The following is a 20128-nucleotide window of genomic DNA, read 5'->3' as shown; positions in this document are numbered from 1 at the left end:
CGCTAACGTTAGACGTGTTTTTCGAGCTCGGCGATTTTCGTTTGTGAAAAAAAATGGATCAAAGAATTTGTATTAAATTTTGCGTAAAAAATGAAATAAAGTGTAGTAAAGTTTGTCAAATGTTAACAAAGGCATATAGTAAGTCTGCTATGAGTAAAGCAAGGATTTATGAGTGGTATAAGCGTTTCCAAGATGGCCACGAAAACGTTGAAGATGACGAACGACTCGGACGCCCAAGCAAATCAACAACCGATGAAAACGTGAAAAAAGTGAAAGAAATGGTTATGAACGATCGCCGAATCACAATCAGAGAAGTCGCTGATGATGTTGGCATATCAGTTGGCTCATGCCATCAAATTTTTTCGAATGTTTTGGGTATGAAACGTGTGGCAGCAAAATTCGTTCCAAAATTGTTGAATTTCGAACAAAAACAGCGGCGAATGGAAGTTGCTCAGGAGTCGCTAAATGAAGTCAATAACGATGCAGAACTACTAAAACGTGTTATAACAGGTGACGAAACATGGGTTTACGGATATGATGTCGAAACTAAGGCTCAATCGTCCCAGTAGAGGCATTCTGAATCGCCAAGACCGAAAAAGGCTCGACAAGTGCGGTCGAATGTGAAGGTTATGCTCACTGTGTTCTTCGATTTTAATGGCATAGTGCATTATGAATTCTTGCCACAAGGTCAAACAATCAATAAGCAGTACTACCTACAAGTTCAACGTCGTTTGCGTGAAGCAATCCGAAAAAAACGCCCGGATTTGTGGCAAAACAATTCATGGCTTTTGCACCACGATAATGCGCCTGCTCACACTTCATTGCTTGTTCGTGAATTTTTGGCCAAAAACGAATCTGTAACGATGCCTCAGCCTCCATATTCGCCAGATATGGCTCCATGTGACTTTTTTCTATTTCCAAAAATAAAGAGAACATTAAAAGGCCGTCGTTTTACAAGCATAGATGACATTAAAAGCGAATCGTTGAAAGAGCTAAAAGCTATTACAAAGATCGAGTTTCAAAAGTGTTTCGAGGATTGGAAAAAGCGTTGGCATAAGTGTATTGTATCCGAAGGGGACTACTTTGAAGGCGACAACATTAATGTAGATGAATAAATAAATATTTTTTTCATAAAACGAAAATTCTCGTTATTTTTTTAACACACCTCGTATTTCTAATTGAACCCTCCAAAAATGACCATTATTTTAAATGAATTCTTTTAGTTGTCCCGAAAAAAATTAAAAACTATATACAAAAAGATCAGTTAACGCGCATGCGTTTTAGTAAGAACGTACAATAAAATTAGATTGTTGTTTTTAACGTATATATTAATAATTTTAAAAGAGTAAAAGGGGTTTAATTAAAATGAGTAAGGGTTCAATTTCTTTTGTCTTATTTATTGCAAAAATAATAAGTATTGCTAAAAATATCGTAGTTGCAAAAAACCAAAAAATGTATATAGTTTTTAATTTTTATGGGACAACTAAAAGGGTTCAATTAAAATAATGATCATTTTTGGAGGATTCATTTAGAGATATTTCGAATGTTTTTTTTTTTCATTATCCACTACACTAGTCTCAGTAAGAAGGGTGCATCACCCAACATACCCTAACCGGCAGATTATAAAAATTAAGAAAAAAATACTAGTCAAATTATCTCTAATTGCACCCTCTAAATATGTTAATAACTTAAACAACACCCTTCTAGTTCACTAAAAAAAATTAATGAATAATGCTTGTTTACGAAATCTTTCAACAGTGATATCTCGATAAATAATCAATATTTTTAATAAGTATTTCGTCGTAACAATTTTTCTATGTAAGCATGCCTTGTAATTTATATGAAAATAACGGAAAGGCCGGCAGGCCATTTTTTTCTTGTACTTTGTCGCTGTTGCTCTTTTCAGCGAAGCAAGTGTCGAAAGATCATTTTTTTTAAGGGAAGCAAATAGTACTATTATGGCTAGACGAGACGGCGTTTAAAATACTGTCGCGTAGGTAAAGATTGGATCTTAGTCGGGAGATAAGCAGAGGTTAGTTAAAGGGATAACGACCTTTCGGTTGATCGTGCAGGTAAATAACTAAATTTCTTACCTTAAGCGGACCAGGCTAATAGGAGATTTTGTGAAAGAGTCTCAGCCCTGCTAAAAAAATTCCCTTGGTTCCTATTCAAAATTATTCATATGGAATGGAAATAAATCGTTTTCAATCAAATAAATGGATCAATGTCAGAGTTACGATTGAAGATGAATCATTTTCAATAGTAACTAATGCCAATTGTCATGAATAGCGAGAGTGCCCATTAATTGAATGATAATTAATCATTTTCAATAACACTCTTAGTAAAAATCAATCCAATCGTATTTTATCGAATCTTATTTTATAATTTTTAAAAGGCTTGAATGGAAATCATACCCAAATCGGTATTAATCGAATAATTTTGTATCAATCTTAATGTATTGTGAATAGTCAGTATTCTATAGTATTTAATGCAATCATATTTTATGAGTTCTAATTATTTATTAAAAAAACAAGTTATAAATCGCATTCAAACGATAGTTTTCTATCGATTTCTATGTATAAAGAAAATAGTGGCAATATTCAATCGTATTTAATCTAATCGTATTCTATAGATCCTAATAATGTGTCAATCGCTGTCAGTTGAACGTAGTTTCCTATAGATTTCAATGTGTGATTAATGGATGCTACATCCAATTGTAGACAATCATATTCTGTGGATTCTGATAATTGTTTCAAAAAAATGTTCTCCAACAATGTACTTGATCGGACAGTTATCTATCGATCTCAATGTATGATAAATGAAGATTATATCCAATTATATGTGATAGAATAAGATATAATACTCATTTATGAACACATACAAGCTGAAATTGATACTAACTGAGTCGGCATCCTCTAATATTATAATATTATGAATTTTATTGAATCTAATTATTATTCGAACCATGACTGCTCAATGAAAATCGATTGAATAGTTTTTTATGTATCTCAATTTGTAATGGAGACGTACTGGGGCGATTTTTTTAGTTTTATTATATTTTATACATTGTTTTTACGGTAATTGTTTCAAAAATAATTATCTTATTGCATTTGTTTCACTATTGTTTTCGTATATTTTTTTCAAGCTTTTCATCGGTAAGAGTGATGAACACTCAATCCCTAATGAATGAATTCATACTTTATTATAATCATAATATACTTACAAGACTAACAGCTAGAAGTAGTAGCATCAGTTTATTATACTGCATACGTTTATTCATGACAATCAATTAGTAATAGAATGGATTTTTTACAAGTTAAAAAATTTTACTTTGATGTATGAAAAAAATCAATACTCTCAGAGATTGCTGTATTTCTCAATTAGAGCTGAAAGACGTTGAAATTCTCTTATAATATCATTTATATTACAATAGTATCAAAGCAAACATTATCAATGTAGGAAACATGTGCGAAGGCTACCTCGTCTATCTGGCATCGGAGAAAGGACGCTAGAGCGTCAGGGAGTCTGGCCCACATGTGCGACAGGTGACTCAAACAAAGCGTGCGCGCGGATAGCCTGAGGATGAACGGTCTAAGCAATTAAGGGCGTTCATGACCGCAGTTACAAAACATATATTGAGTTGCTTAAGGAAAACATGTTGCGTTAATGTGTCGCGTTAGTTTAAGGAAAATGTGTTCAAGCGTAAAAGAAGAGCGGGTTGATCGTCCGGTTTGATATAGTCATAAAGAAAAAACGTGTTGAGCTCGCTTGCGCTCTCAGTCCGATCCATTGACGTGGGCGTGTGCCGGGTGCACATCGTCGCCGTGAAGCCACATTTTGTAGCTCCCATAAATTAATTCTGGGAGGCTGCAGACTTCGCAGGAAGATTATCTCTTTGGTATGCAGATTGATATTTGATTACATATTTGGTATGTTCACGGGCAGGGATGGCTTCGTGTCGACTCTGGGTCCGGAGGCTGGCAGGCAGGGGCGCGAGCAGTAGCGAAAACAAAATAGCAGAAACAAAGGCTTGGCAATATTGACAATTTTAGGCGTACAACAAGGCGTACAATTTTTTGTGGCCCAGTAGTGGGAAGGTCGTTTGACGAAACAAGCTTTTCGTCAAACACTCACCTTGGGATCTGTCCGAAAAACGCTTATTTCGTTGAACGGTCCTCCCGCTACAGGGGATTGAAACCTGAATTCAAACCTGCGACGAAAAATGAGGGTTCCTATTCAAAAAGTAAGGTTGACCTTGAATGACTTAGAGGGTGGGATGGGGGGGTTTTTGGGACCCTATAAATAACCCCCATTTAAACGTACAATTTCACGTAGATTTCAAACCTGCGACTAAAAATGAGGAGCCCCATTTAAAAAGTAAGATTGACCTCGAAATAACTTTGAGGCTGGGGTGGAGATCATTTAGACCCCATACATATCACATGATTTGAACGTACAATTTCCCGCTCTATCCGAATACGGGATAAAAAATTGGGGTTTCCATTTAAAAAACAAAGTTGACCTTCAAATAACCTTGAAAATCATTCTCCAGGTAAACACTGATCTGATAAGTAGATGATCCCCACTGTCATAAACAACTTTTATATGAAAAATTTTTTCTTACAACGTGAACTTTTCGAGATATTCAGATCCGTCATTTAAAATGAGACACCCTGTATACATAGGAATATATTATTGCATATACTGGAACAGTTTATTTACAAATCTTATGGAAAAATATTAAAATGGAAGTTTTTATTATCAATATTTTATTACATTATTGAATTTCAATTTTGCGTGGTAAATGAGAAACGTAACGAGCATTCCTTACGTTTATTAAGATAACTTTACATTTCAAATCGCTCATGGTTTTCACTGTTACCAAATTATATTCACTTTTAATTTTTTGTATGTGAGTAATATTTTTGAAAGGTTTCTCTGGTAACATGTGGAAAAAGCGCAACTGCAAATAAGTTTGATTATTCCAGTTTAAAATTTTTTTAATGCGTCCGTACTCTCCAGAGTGCATTTGTACTGTAAAATTATTGGTCTTCTTTACTCGCTTGTAATCTTCACTGGGATATACAGTACTGTTGTAAATACACTTGTTATATGTACCACATTTTCCAAGAATAGGTATACTTTCAATTTTGCCACAATACGTAACATCTTGCCTGCAATGGAAAAACTTGCTAAATGAAATGGGATTGAATAAAGTGGAACAATAAGTGATGAATTGTTCCGATTTCGTAAACTTTATCGTATTTTTTTATTTTAGAAACTAGAGTCTGGAAATATTTTCTAGCGATCTGTCTATCCATATCCTTCGGTCCATTGACATATGTTTTCAAAGTATAAATATTACTTTCGAAAGGAAATGCCGAATTGTAACAAATTGGTCCAGTTTTGTGAACAGAATCAATAATATGTAGCATTATGTAAATGTTATAATTGATTTTATCGTCTCCATGATGATTTGCGTAATCAATGACAAAAGTCAACCAATCAATTCCACACTGATCTAAATTTTCGTCAGATGCAGCTGTCGTTAAAAGTGTGTAAGCACATTTAATAAAGAGACTAAAATGATATAATGTGTCTGTGTCTAAAACATCGTATAAGAAAGGAAGGCTATAATGAATTAACCATGATTAGAGCTCTGCGGCCTTTCGTTTAGCTGTACTTTTTAAAACGCCACTTCTTGCAAGTCTGTGAATCTCATCAGTAGCTGTTATGTTCAAAAAACATTTTTCAACAAATTCGATTTCAGCTTTGCTCAGTTTGAAATTGGTTTCGCCACTTTTCCACTCATTTAAAATTGTCAAGACAGGTCCCAATAATATTGTATGAAGTTCCTCGTATGGAAAAGACCAAACCATATCAATATATGGATCATCTTGGAGCACAGATGGACCTTTTAATCCATTATAAATTTTACCAGTTTCGGCTGCCATTCGAACATCAATCATGTGGCTCTCATGGATGCTATCATCGCCATCTTGATCAACGGGATACCTGATTTCCCGAATACTAGCAAAATATTTTACCAACTGTTAACACCAGCTACAACCATAGTAGCCGTTGAATTTAATTCGGATTTGCACTATAGCTCTGACGATAGTATCAGCAATAAATGCGTGGGTACAAAATTTTAACGTTACGATTTGATTATCATACATTATTTCAATTCCTTCTTAGAACAATTATTTCATCTGCTTTACGTATACTTGGTCTAAATATAAATTTAATACTTGACTTTTTTGTTTAGTGGTGGTTAAAAGTAAACCATCACATTTTTAAATCTTAATTTCGGTGATAAGTCATTTAATATCAGTTGCACTGGCCAAAATCCAGTTTTACCGCTTTTGGTTAATGGTGCACCATCAGTGTTAGTATTGATTGTTAAAATGTACTCTGGTTTACCACTAAAATTCCTAACGATACCTTTGTGAATCGATCCACTGTAAATATCTTCATAAATATCATTGTTAATATTTTTCCTGTTTTCCAAATTATTAAATATATCATTCTTGAGTTCAGGATTTGATAGCAACAATTCAATTTTATACTTGAAGTCCGGCTATAAAAAGTAATTAGAAGAAGCATTCGTTATTTTTTAACCTTTTGCTCAGTCATCACAAAAACCTTGTACCTTTTTTTCTTATCTACCTCAATAGATAGCAATGATTGCAGTAAAAATGATACATCATGTTTTCTTCTTGCGAAGAAAAACATTGATTAATCATATAATTTGTGAGATTTAAATGTTCGAAACGTTTTCCCGTTAAAACTTTGATCAATTTACCCAATTTTTCTTTATATACATCAGCTAAAGTGCTAGGAAAATGCTGTTATTAGTACTATAACATCACGCACTGTGAGCTGTGATTCGGTAAACATGATTGTATCGAAAAAAATTTGATTTTTATCTCTAAAAGGTACTTCTTTATCAATATTTTCTGCCTCGTATTCAGACTCTGACGAGCTTGAATCGTCATCATTAGGTAAAGAGGGTAGCTCATCTTCCTCCTCTTCTGCTTCAACAATTTTTCCATTTTCAAGTAAGTCGTTGTTAATTTGTGTAACTGTAACATAGATTGTAATTTAAAAATTCCGGAACTTACTGTCGGCTAAAAGAACGTACAATTTTTTGTGGCCCAGTAGCGGGAAGGTCATTTGACGAAACGAGCTTTTCGCCAAACACTCACCTTGGGATATACTGTCCGAAATACGCTTATTTCGTTGAACGGTCCTCCCGCTACAGGGAATCGAAACCTGAATTTAAACCTGCGACGAAAAATGAGGGTTCCTATTCAAAAAGTAAGGTTGACCTTGAAATGACTTTGAGGGTGGGGTGGGAGGTTTTTCGGACCCTGTAAATATCCCATCATCTAAACGTACAATTTCACGTAGAATTCAAACCTGCGACGAAAAATGCGGGGTCCCATTTAAAAAGTAAGATTAACCTCGAAATGACTTTGGAGGTGGGGTGGGGGTCGTTTAGATCCCATAAATTACATGATTTGAACGTAAAATTTCTCACTCTATCGGAATCCAGGATAAAAAATAGGGGTTTCCATTTAAAAAAACAAATTTGACCTTCAAATAACCTTGAAAATCATTCTCAAGGTAAACACTGATCTGACAAGTAGATGACCCCTACTGTCCTAAACAACTTTTGTATCAACAAGTTTTTCGTACAACATGAACTTTTCGAGATATTCAGGTCCGTCATTTAAAATGGAACACCCTGTATATATATTTCAGGTGTAATAAGGTAGCAGTCAACAACAAATATAACAGTACCTATAATGATTTTCATATGACACTCGTATGCTAGTGTACTAGCTAGCATAAAACCAAAATGCATCTGCATGATGGATTGCTCTTTCCTCTTTCTGTTTACCAGACATCGTCCAATTACGGAATAATGTCTTACACAGCTTTCTGTTATAGTTGACGATAACTGTCATTATTATTCTGATCTCCTTTGACATCAGTGCTTCTAGGCAATGAAAAAGTATGCGTGTGATGCGTGTGATGAACGTTGATTGAATTATTGGATTGAACTTTCGAGACTGGCCATGAACCAGTAAATTAAACTAAATCTGTATCACATATTGCCCTTTCTGTTACGAGGGGGGGTTAATAAGTCTTTACAAAATCCAAGAGATGGCGCTCGTCATGCTTAAATTATGATCTTTTTGGCAAGCAATACTACTAACTAGATATCGTACAAAGTTTCAGCTCGATTCATTAAGTCGTTTTTTTGTGAGCGTTGGTTGAACAAAAAGTTATTGGTTTATTTGAAAAATGGAAAAAACAGAGTTTCGAGCGGTGATAAAACATTTTCATTTAAAAGGCCTTACACCAAAAGAAATCACAGTTGAGTTGAACGCCGTTCATGACAAGTCTGCCCCTGTGTTTAAGACTGTTTATAACTGGGTAAATAAATTTGAACGCAGCCGTACAACAAAAGATGAACGTCGTTCAGGACGCCCCGTAGAAGTGAGTATGCCCGAAATGGTCAACAAAATCCACGATATGGTGTTGAGTGATAGAATCATGATGATCGTATCAAAGGGTACAATCATTTCAATTTTGCATGAAAAATTGGGGATGAAAAAAATATCAGCAAGATGGGTGCCGCGTTTGCTCACTGTTGAAAACAAACGAACCCGCGTGGTCACCTCTGAGGCTCTTTAGGCACGTATACGTCGTAATCCGGAAGACGTTTGGCGTTGACTCGTAACTGTAGACGAAACATAAGTACACCACTACATTCCTGAAACCAAAGAACAATCCAAACAATGGATTACCGCAGGAGAACCAGCCCCAAAGAAGGCAAAGACAGTAAAGTCAGCTGGCAAGATTATGGCCACGGTTTTCTGGGATCCGTATGGAATCACCTACATCGACTACTTGGAAAAGGGCCAGTCGATCACTAAACAATATTATGCGTCATTATTAGATCGACTGAAAGAAAAAATCAGAGAAAAACGTCCTCACTTGAACAAAAAAAAATGCCTCTTTCTTCAAGACAATGCTCGAGTTCACACGTGTGCAGTTTCGATGACAAAAATTAACTATTTAAAGTTCGAATTAATTGATCATCTACCATATTCGCCTGATTTGGCTCTCAGTGACTTTTTCTTATTTCCTAACCTCAAAAAATGGCTTGCGGGACAACGATTCACGTCGAATGAAGAAGTCATCGTCGAAACAAATACCTATTTTTTGAGGGTTTTCAGAAATCATATTTTTCTGATGGCTTAAAAAAACTAGCAGGCCGTTTAATAAAATGTATCGACCTTCAAGGAGATTATGTTGAAAAATAAAAAAAAAATTAAATACGCAAAACTTTTTTTTCCTTCTTTTTGTAAAGACTTATTGACCCCCCCCCCCCCCTGTATCTCCATCAGCTGCTACTACAAGCAATTAATTATGTAACTTGTGGAATATGATACAATTTAAGAGCATTAAACTATAAGCTATATTTTCCATCATACATGTTAATAGTGTTAATAAGACGTTGAAACATAGAACACATTTGTTTTGATATATATTCAGCGTACATATTACTTATACACTTTTTACAGAATTTTTTTCAGATACAAATTAAATTGTTACATAGTTATAGGCTTCAACTCTTAATTATAACTATATGCGATATATAAGCTATAATTATATCATTTAATACTTAAAATAACGTTGCTACTTAATAATATCTTGGTATATAAAATGATCCATCCTGTAAAATGAAAAAATTCATAATTTAATTGAAAGTACAAAAGCTACAAATTCATATTTTATTTCCAGTAGATATTAAGAATACATAAAATGTAATCGTTGCAGTCAATACTCAAATAAACACTGTAACGGTGTAGGAATCCGTTTTATTTCTTTGTTTCGCTTAACGCGCAGTCGTACCGGAATGCGCGCGGCGAAATCGAAATATTCACGTTTGCTAACCGGAGAGCAGGAGGGAACGGGAATCAGTCAATCAAATTATTACTAATGATAACAATGAATTTCCGTTTCAATTAAACATGAGTTAGTTTATTTTCTGTGAACTCTACAAGACGCTTGACCCGCGTGTTTATGTTTATACAGCGCACGCGACAATAACATGCATCGTTAGATCGCTTACAGTTCTTTATTCGCAATATTAATTCACATGCACGCTACCGATTTTTACAGAATCGCGGGTACGAGGTGATAGCAATTAAGCGCGGTCGTTTGTTAGAAATTGCGATATAAAGCTGGCCAGCTTACACATCTCTCTCTACGAAATGTTTCTTCTGTCGTGGGGTTCCACGATCTCGTGGTGAGCCTACGATGGCACTGTTTCACGCACACTCCAAATGGCAACAACCGAGAACGTTTCGATGTAAACTATTAGCTGGTTTGCTTCCGCACTCTTTTGCTATTTGTGTTCGTATTTTACGCTCCTGCGCTGCTAGATGCTCGGACGGCTAATCCTCGACTGGTTCTTTCCCCTTCGCGCGCGTTCCATCCCGTCTCGTACCGAGTTCCCGTTTTTCGTTTTCCCCGACCGGTAGGTGCTGCCCTCGTAGGCAGCCGCGTGATTGAGACGATAGCCCAAACAAGACGTTTACCATCACAACGCATAATTTATCAATATTTTCAGTTTCTGTTATATGAATATCTAAGCTCATTCCAAGGACTTGTTTTATGCATCTTAACTCGTTACTTATTGGACCATTACTTATTTCTACTTTTTTGTATATAGTGTACTCTTTTCCGTCCTCAAGATTTACGAGAAACTGCTGAATCTGTATAAAACAATCATTCTTGAGCATTGAAAAAGCATTATCTGATCTATACAATAATTTTTCACATGTCTTAAATAAACACCCATCCATAATTATTTTTACGTAGACTATCACTTGATTTATCAGTAACTAAAATTATTCGATATAATTTTTATTGACAACTGTTCTTCCAAAATACCTGTTATTTTTTCTAAATATCTTTTTTACCATTTTCTAAATATCTTACATACTCTAAACACGTTGAATATTCAGTAGTTTCAACATATTTTTGTAATATCATTATATTTCCTTCAAAACATATATGTCGACACACCTGACTTGATACATCTTTGGCTGCATAAATAGTTCATTTTAATTTCCCATTACCTGATTTAAAAATGTAACCGTTATGCGCATACAACGGGCCCCAATCAGCAACACTTTGAGTTAAGTGTAGCAGTTGACGAACGTTAAACGACATTACGTCTTTACCATACAGACTTTGGACGTTGAATAGTTACAATTCTTTCAATAGTAAATCTGCTCTCCGTAACTCCGTTATATTTATTTCATTTTTTAATATGTAATATGCTTCAACAGAGACCAGTAATTCGTATACACATCAAAATGTGGAATTTCTTGTAATATATATTTTAATGTTGGTAAGCTATAAAAAAGGATCCAATTTGATCATTCCGTTGTGTTCCAATAGGCTCATTCATTTACGAAACGTGACAATCGCACAAGTTGTGTAGGTACTTTGAAGTTTTTTATGTACCGTTCAATTTCTTTCATTTTACTCTTCGGCATCGAGTACGGCATACCAGATGAAGCTATCCAATAGTTGCCAAATCGTTTACATATACCTGCATCAACGCAGTGCAGTGGATCTGGAACGAACCCATGATGTTGAAATTGCTCATAAGTAACAAACAAGTTACGTTTTTAATTCCAAGAATAGGAGCATTCAAATCAACTCATCTTTGTATTAGTTCAAATGTGCCATTTGCTGTTCTCCTTTCAGGATATTTATTCATTATCGGATACTTCATAACGTATCCAGTATCATGGCGAACACGTACACCTGGATGCAAACACCAATTACAGCCGTAATAGCCATTAAATTAAACGGTACCCTGCATAGGTGCCCGTGCGACAGCATCCACACAACAACGTAATGCGTAAAGATAGAGATTTTCTTTTTCATTTTGCAGTTGATATGTTATACTGTGTCTTGTAAGTTTATTGATATAATCAACAAAGGGACAAAAAAAATATGTCATATTTGGTTTGTCATGACCGAACCACAAGTATTATAATATTATATTATAATATATGCGGTACTTCATTTACAACAATTTGTATTGGTCATATGGAATATTTGGAATTTTTAAAAGTTGGTGATCAATCGCTATTAAACGTAACACTGATATAAGACTCTTTATGATTGATTGGCAACGATGCCACAAATTTTTGGTATTTTTGACCATCGCAAATATCCCTAAAATAAACAGTAGGTTCTTGTTTCGCCAAAATACAACATCAATATAGAAATCACTATTGGTTCGATCAGATTTCTTATCTTACTTATTACATCGATAATCACAAAATAATTATTGAACGACGGATCTTTTAAGTTTATATAGTTATCACACACTTCGCAAAAAGATGTTCGCTGTTTCATCCTAAACGTTTCAATATAAACATTACACGTCGGACATACAGCGTGGTAATCAATACCACTTTCTGGATTTAATAGGCTATCGACTTGATAACGATTATCAGCAAAAATTTTCTTGTTAAAAATCATTTTGCTTTATGAATAAATCTACTATTCCTGTAGTCGGGATATTATATTTTCGACAATACTTCATTATGGACAAAATCATTTCTAATTGTTACGTGACGTACCATTTACTTTATTTTACGATTAAAATTTCGCTTTCGACAGTCCCGTTCGTGTTGCGCTAAGGCCAAGAACATAGCAATAAAACACCATAGCCAGCAGTATTTGTATGCGCGGCTCGGTGGGAATGAGTGGGAGAAGCTGATTCACGCTGCTGCAGCATGCTGAGGGAAGCAAAGGATATATAACAAACTTGTGAAAACGACGAGCGCGATTAGTTAGTCGGGACTGAGCGCCTGAGCAAGAAGGCTGCGATTTTTTAAGTTTACTAAAAATTTAAAATCATCAGAGTTTATCTCACTAATTAAAATTTGAATTCAGTGAAGTTTGATTTGTCCGAGTTCATCCGGTATTTTTTATTAATTAAAATTTGAGTTTAGTTTGATTTATCAGAGCTTGAGTGTTTGATAGAAAAACAAAGAAAGCCCGCAACCGTACAGACAATTTGTTTGCGCCGCTACGACCAGAAAAATATAGAAATCGCCACTATTAATTGGATACATATACATATATATATATATTTGACGGACCATTCAATTTGTTTAAAAAGAAAGGAAGACCGCATAAGTAAAATAATAATATTACTCCAAGGACCGAACACCAATAACTTTATTGATACTAAGTGAGTACCATTTATTTTAAAATAATAGACAACGCGAGGCAAAGAACACGCATCTATATATATCACTTTCTATTTTTGCTTAATTATTTATTCATGTACTTAAACTTTATAAAATAAATATTATAAATACTATAAAACGCGCTTGAGTGTATCCATATGCTTCCCCGTTATATTAGGGATAATTCTATAACATTGTTTTTTTTATATAATCGAGCGTGAATATACATATATATAAATACGTCCGATTGAATATCCTACGATCGCGGTATCGGGGGCTGGATTCAGATTTACGAAGATTTTATTATTGACACGCGAACGGGCCGGGGTGCTCGAAAGCCTAACTGCCGCCCGAGTCAAAGGCTGCTCGACTGTTGAAAGGCCTACACGCGGGACAAAGTCGCCTTGCGCGAATTGTCACTTATCACTAATTTACTAACGCCTATTTATAAATGTTCAATTGCCTATTATAAAAAATCAATTTTTTTTATTTATTAAAGACTCGATAACTTTCAAAAAATCTAAAAATACCTAATGTCAACTCTAAAACATATTCATGGAAATTTTGAATTTAATATAAATAAGTAAATATATTGGATTATATAGTAATTTTTTTACATAACTAGCGTTTTCTCCGTTTCTTATTTTTTATTCTTTAAGACAGTTTCCGAGCATTAGAATTTTGTGAATTTACCTTAAATTTTGAGAGTAGGAAGATAAAGGATATCAGAATAGAGTTCCATTCTGTTGCTGGACCACTTTTATGAATTTCATCATGGATTCATTTATATATTAATAACACCGATACACAAAAAAAGAAAAGTGATCTGTTTAAGAAACCCGACCTATCTATCTTTATGTGTTTAGACGTACTGAATCCGAATCCGAGGTTGGTTTTGCTCCACTCACATCCTCTACATTTTTTTTAATCGTAAAAAACCGTGAAAAATCACGGAAAATCTGTCATAAAATTTTTGTCTTCAAATATATTACGAACTTGGGGGCCATCAAGAATACCTTCTTTTAATTTAGCAACACTTATTGCGGAAAAATTTTCTCCTAAATACACGAAACAATCGCCATCTAGAGAGCGTAACAGGCTGTCGATTAGTCGCTAAACCCTTGCAATTATTATTGCCGCAACGGCCAATCGGTGCTCTGCTAACTGCGTGCTTGGAGCACGCTAACTCACCTTATGCCGGTCTGCGCTTGCGCCGAGTCCTCGTAGCGATCCAACTCCGATGTTCGTACTAACCGCTAGAGGTGCTGGTGCGCTCGCCTACCAACGCTCCGTCGGCCGCGGCAGATAAATCGATGGACGAACGACTCTATCAGTCGCACTCGTGATCTATGATGAGTTCTCGGCGCGTTCAAATCAAAATATAAATATAAACATCGACACCGGGGCAAGGTGAGACGGAATAATAAGGTTGTCTCTAATTATTCATGAACCACTTTATTAGACTAACTGAACGAGATGAGTTGCCGAGAGTCTTGGACGCACGCTGTGTATACAAAATTAATCTAACGGGGAGAGAGAGAATTAATTTTGCGGACGCCACTAACTAACCGCATGCGAAACAATGTTAACGAAATTCACCGCGCACGCTGCGCGGGATCGCACGCAAAATCTACGCAAAAGTGCAGTGCACTTACCGCAAAGATGGTTCGAACACGGTGGCCAACCGTATCCGCTTACAAAAACGATGAGCTGCCGCTGCAACCTACTTTTGCTGCTGTTGCTGGGCTGCGCTGCGGATGCTGCTGTAAAGGTGTTGTTGCAGTCGTTGATGCTGTGCACGAGATGCAGGAAACACGCTCACTCACAACACTCGGCACAGAATATCTCTAAATAGTTCCTATATGACTTTTCCTACCAACAAAATAACTGGGCGAAAGATACGATGCAGCTAAGCTGACGAACTCTGCTATACTAACTCGCTAGCCCTCCCCTCTGATGCTAATTTCGAAAAAAGTGATTAGCTCTCACTACTAGAGTGGACTTATCATTAAGGCTTTGGTAGTATTATTATACGATTGCTGTAGATTTTAGTGAGAATTTATATATATAGAGTTTATTCAACTTAATGTTACAATTTGATTATTTACAATGTACATTTCAATTTTATTGAGTGACGTGTCTTGTTTCTTTTGCTAGTGTTTTGTGTTGTATATGTGTGTGATTGTGTTTTGTTTGTGTTAGTGTATTTTGCACTTCCTTTTCCTCTTCTTTCATCTGTCCGTATTAGGGCTTTTACACCTTTTCTGCGATATCCTCCGCTCCCTCTGCTTTCACTCATGCTTACTACAGTTCTCTCTTACCAATTTCTTTCTTCTCTCTTTTCACTTTTCTTTTTCTTTCTCTTTCTCTTCTTCTTTTCTTCTTCTTTTCCACTTTAGTTCCATCATCCATGCTATTTTTTCTTTGCTCCCAACCATTATTTCTTCCCACTTTTCTCCTTCTTTTCTTGTCATTTCGCATTTTTCTACTATGTGTTTCCAGTCTTCCTCTTCTTTTTGGCACAATCTACATTTCCTATTTTCATCTTTTTCCCAGTATCTACACCCTCTTGTCTCGTTCCCTAACCTAAACCTCTCTCTTATCTGTAGCCCTCTTATTTTCCCTTCATTTTGTATTTCTTTTAGTCTACTCTTCTTCATTTCCTCCTTTATCCCCTTCCACTCTCTTATATATCTTGATTCTTCCATCTTGTCTTCCATTTCTTTTTCTTCTTTTTTCTTCAATTCTTCTCTTACTTCTTCCCAGAACTCTTCTCTTTCATCGTCTCCTTCTTCTCTCTCTCTCTGTATTTTTTACTTTCCCCTAGTCTTTCGTCTCTCTCTCCTTTTTTTTCATTTCTTTCTTCTCTTTTCCTTTCGTTTCTCTTCATTTCTCTCCATGCTTCTTTCTTTATTGTTCCATCCCTCTCTTCTTTTATTTTATTTTCATATCTCATCGCTCTCTCTATTGCTTTTTCTTTTATTTCTTTTCTTCCTGTTTCCCATTTTATCAGATAACTCGGTGTGTTTCTGTCCAAACCCAGTACCCATTTTATATATTTCATTTGTAATCTTTCTATTTCCTCGTATCTTTTCCACCCCCATATTTCTGCTCCATACATTATCACGCTTTTCATTAACGCGTCAAATAACATCATCCTTAGTTTCCAATTTTCTTTAAATAATCTTTCTCCCAACCCCCATACTTTTCCTAGTCCCATATTTATTTTACCTTCTGTTTTCTTTATATGTCTCTTATTCCCATTATTTTTGTTTATTGTGAATCCCAGATAGTTATATTCTTTTACCATTTCAATTTTCTTTCCTATCCACTCAAAACTTTCTTCCTTTCCTCTTCCTCCTCCTTTCTTACATTTCATCATTTTTGACTTTTCTACATTTAATTCCAACCCTCTTTCCTCTAGGAATATCCTTAGTTTTTTCAGCATCTCTTTCATCCCATTTTCATTTTTTGCCAACATTACTATATCATCCGCATATCCTATCGTCCAGATTTTCTTTCTTCCTATTACCACTCCTCCTTCCTGAATTTTACTCATTTTCTCTTCTAACTCCGCAAAGGCAAGATTGAATAGCGTGGTGCTCAGCGGGCACCCTTGCCTTACTCCCTTTTCTGTGTCGAATTCCCCTATTATCTCTCCTCTAATTTTTATTCTGCATCCTGTTTCTTTATATATTTCTTCTATACTTCTTCTGATCCTTTTATCTATTTCTTTTTCCTTCATTATTTCCCATATCTTCTGTCTTCTTATCCTGTCAAACGCTGCTTTCATATCAGCGAAGAAGACAAACAATTTCCCACCTTTTTCCCTGATTTCTTTTCCTATTGCCGTTTTTAGCACATATATTGCGTCTGTTGTTCGTCTTTTTAGTCTGAATCCCATTTGCGTATCGCTTAGTATTCCTTTTTCTTCTATCTCTCTGTCTAGTCTTTTCCTTACTATTTCTGCATATATCTTGTAACCTGTGTCCATCAGCGTTACACCCCTGTAATTGCTTACTTCTTCTTTTTTACCTTTCTTGTATACTGGTATTATTATTCCCTTTCTCCATTCCTTCGGGTATCCTTCTCCGTTCCATACTCTATTTAGACATTTTGTCAGGTCATTTATTAGGCTTTCAGTCCCTGTCATCCACGCTTCATTTGCAATCCCATCTTCTCCTGCTGCTTTTTTCTTTTTCATTCTCTTTATCACTTCTACTACCTCCCCTACTTTTATTTCCCCTCCCTCCTCTTTTTCACCTCTTTCCCATTCTTCTCTTTCTTCTTTTTGATTGTAGTCCTTTTTTTTCTCCCAGCTGCTTCTTGAAGTGTTTTAGCCATTCCTCATTACTTATTTTTTTGTCTATTTTTGTTCTTTTTTTCTTTCCTCCGCTCACTTTTTCCCAAAATTTCCTTCTCGTTCTATCTTTGCTTATTTCCTCCGCCACTTTCCTTCCTTCCTCTTCTTTTGCCTTTCTTATTTCCTCTCTGTATTCCCTCTTTGTTTCCAAGTATCTGCTTCTATCCCCAGTTCCTCTTCTTAGTTCTTTCAGAGCATTCATTACCTTGTCTCTTTTTACCTTACATTCTTCTCTCCACCAGCTTTTTCTTGTTCCTTTTTTACTTCTTATTTTCTTTTTTGTTACAGCGTTCTGCACTCTGATTTTTATCTCTTCCCATTTTTCCGTTCCTTCTACTGCTCCTATCCATCTATGATACTCTTTTATTCCTTCTTCGCTCCAGTCTTCTCTTAACCTTTCTTCTTCTCTGTTTTCTTCTTCTTCAACCCTGTTTTCTAGTTCCACTTCTACTGGTAGGTGATCCGATTTGGTTCTCTCTCCCATTTGCATTTTCTTCACTCTCTCTTCCCCTCCTATATTTCCTATTATGTAGTCAATTGTCGACATCCCTCTCGCTCCTATATATGTAATTTCTCCTTCTTCATCTCCTTCTTTTTTCCCATTCATAATCACTAATCCCGTCTCTCCTAGCCATTTTACCATCTCTTCCTCTTCTGCGTTTATCATACCATCCTTTGTTTTTATTTCTCCTATCTGTCCTTCGCTGTCCCATTCTCTTCCTTCGCCTCCTGTTCTAGCGTTAAAGTCTCCTCCTATTATTAATATTTTTCTTCTATTTTCCTCTATTTCTTCGGTTAGATACTCATAATTTTCTTTTTTCTTGTGCTGCATGTAGACTGATGCAACCGTGCATTTCTCTCTCTCTATCTCTATTTCCCCTACTATGACTTCTTCTGTCCTTTCTTTCTTCCATTTTACCTTTATTCTCCCTTATCTTTCTCTTACTGCCATCAGTCCACCCCCTATCTCCCTACCCCTTTTTCCTTCCCTTCTCGAGTCCCTCCATTCAATGTTATACCCATTCAGATTTCTTCCTATTCCTATTTCTGCTTCTTCTCTTTTCACCCATGTCTCCGTAAGTCCTACTATATCAAAATTTCTAATATATTTCCAGTCCTCTTCTTCCAAGCTCTTTATTCCCGCCACATTCCAGAATAACATTTTAACTGTTTTCCTTCCCTTCACCTCTTCTCTCTTCTCTCCTCTCCCCCCTTTATTTCCGAAACCCCTCCATTCCTTTCTTTGTAATTCTCTCTTCTCTCTCGTTCCACCTCCACTTAGTGAGAATTTATATAAGTAGCCAATTCACAGAACTTACTACAGACTAGAATGGGTGGTGGAAATACCAATTGAACCTTTTGTAAAGTTGGAGCTCTCTCTCTCTCTCCCTCTCTCTCTCTCTCTCTCCCTCTCTCTCTCTTAGAGCTGCAATTATTACTTTCACTGCCAGATGGTATTTTTTAGCCTGTAGTGAGATCGGGGGGTGAATTGGCTACTTATATAAGACCGCACCAAGATATATGACATTTATCTAATACAACCAAAGTCTTAATAACAAGTTCACTATGGTGGTCAGGACGGACTGCTTTTTTCGAAATTTTCAATCGAAAATCCTCTTGAACTTTAAAAAATCTATATAAATTTTGAGAAATTATCTACGTAGGTTGTAAAAAAAACTTGTGTAATACATAGATGGATGTCGAAGGAACGAATCTAATATTTCATTGAAATCTCGTATGAAAATTGGTTTATGGATTTTTTCAAACCATGTAAATCCGTATAGAAATACACGCAAATCAATGTGAAACCATATGGAAATCTAAGTCGAATTCGAAGGAAATTTCAATATGAAATTTTTTAACACGGTAGGTATATCAAATGCTGAAAACTGTGAAAAATGAATCCGGGAAACATTAAGTATAGCGTGTGACGGGGTAGGTGCTCCGTCTTTTTATTTATTCGCGCGGTCGTATCGAAGAGCGCGCGGGATTGTCGAAACGTTCAAACTTGTCAACCGGAGACCAGGAGGGTGTAACGGTCCTATCTATGAGCTAGTTTATTATATCACTGAATCACTGCAACCAGTCTAACGCATTTATCTGTTTATTCAAATTAATACATCAAGTGACGCTACCTCACTGTTTACTCGATTGTGTATACATATAAGAGTCAAATCAAAATAAATAGCGTGACGTCACAAAGTAATAGATATAGATATTATGATTTTGGATATTAAGAAAAATATGTTAATTAGAGATAATTTTAATATAACAAAGTATTTATTATATAAATTTAAGTACGTAGATTCAGAATATAATAACACAAATTGCATTTAATTATGAAATAATAATGAATTTTAATATGCAAAATTGATTTATTTATTACGCGAACATTATGAAATATTAAAAAATTGTAAATAATCCATATGATACTAAACACAGTGTAATTGACAGCCAATCTTGT

Source organism: Phymastichus coffea, unplaced genomic scaffold (genome assembly GCF_024137745.1).
Source record: "Phymastichus coffea isolate CEN01 unplaced genomic scaffold, Cenicafe_Pcof_1.1 PCOF00008, whole genome shotgun sequence".
Classification (NCBI taxonomy): Eukaryota; Metazoa; Arthropoda; class Insecta; order Hymenoptera; family Eulophidae; genus Phymastichus; species Phymastichus coffea.
Note: the sequence above shows the minus strand (reverse complement) of the source record.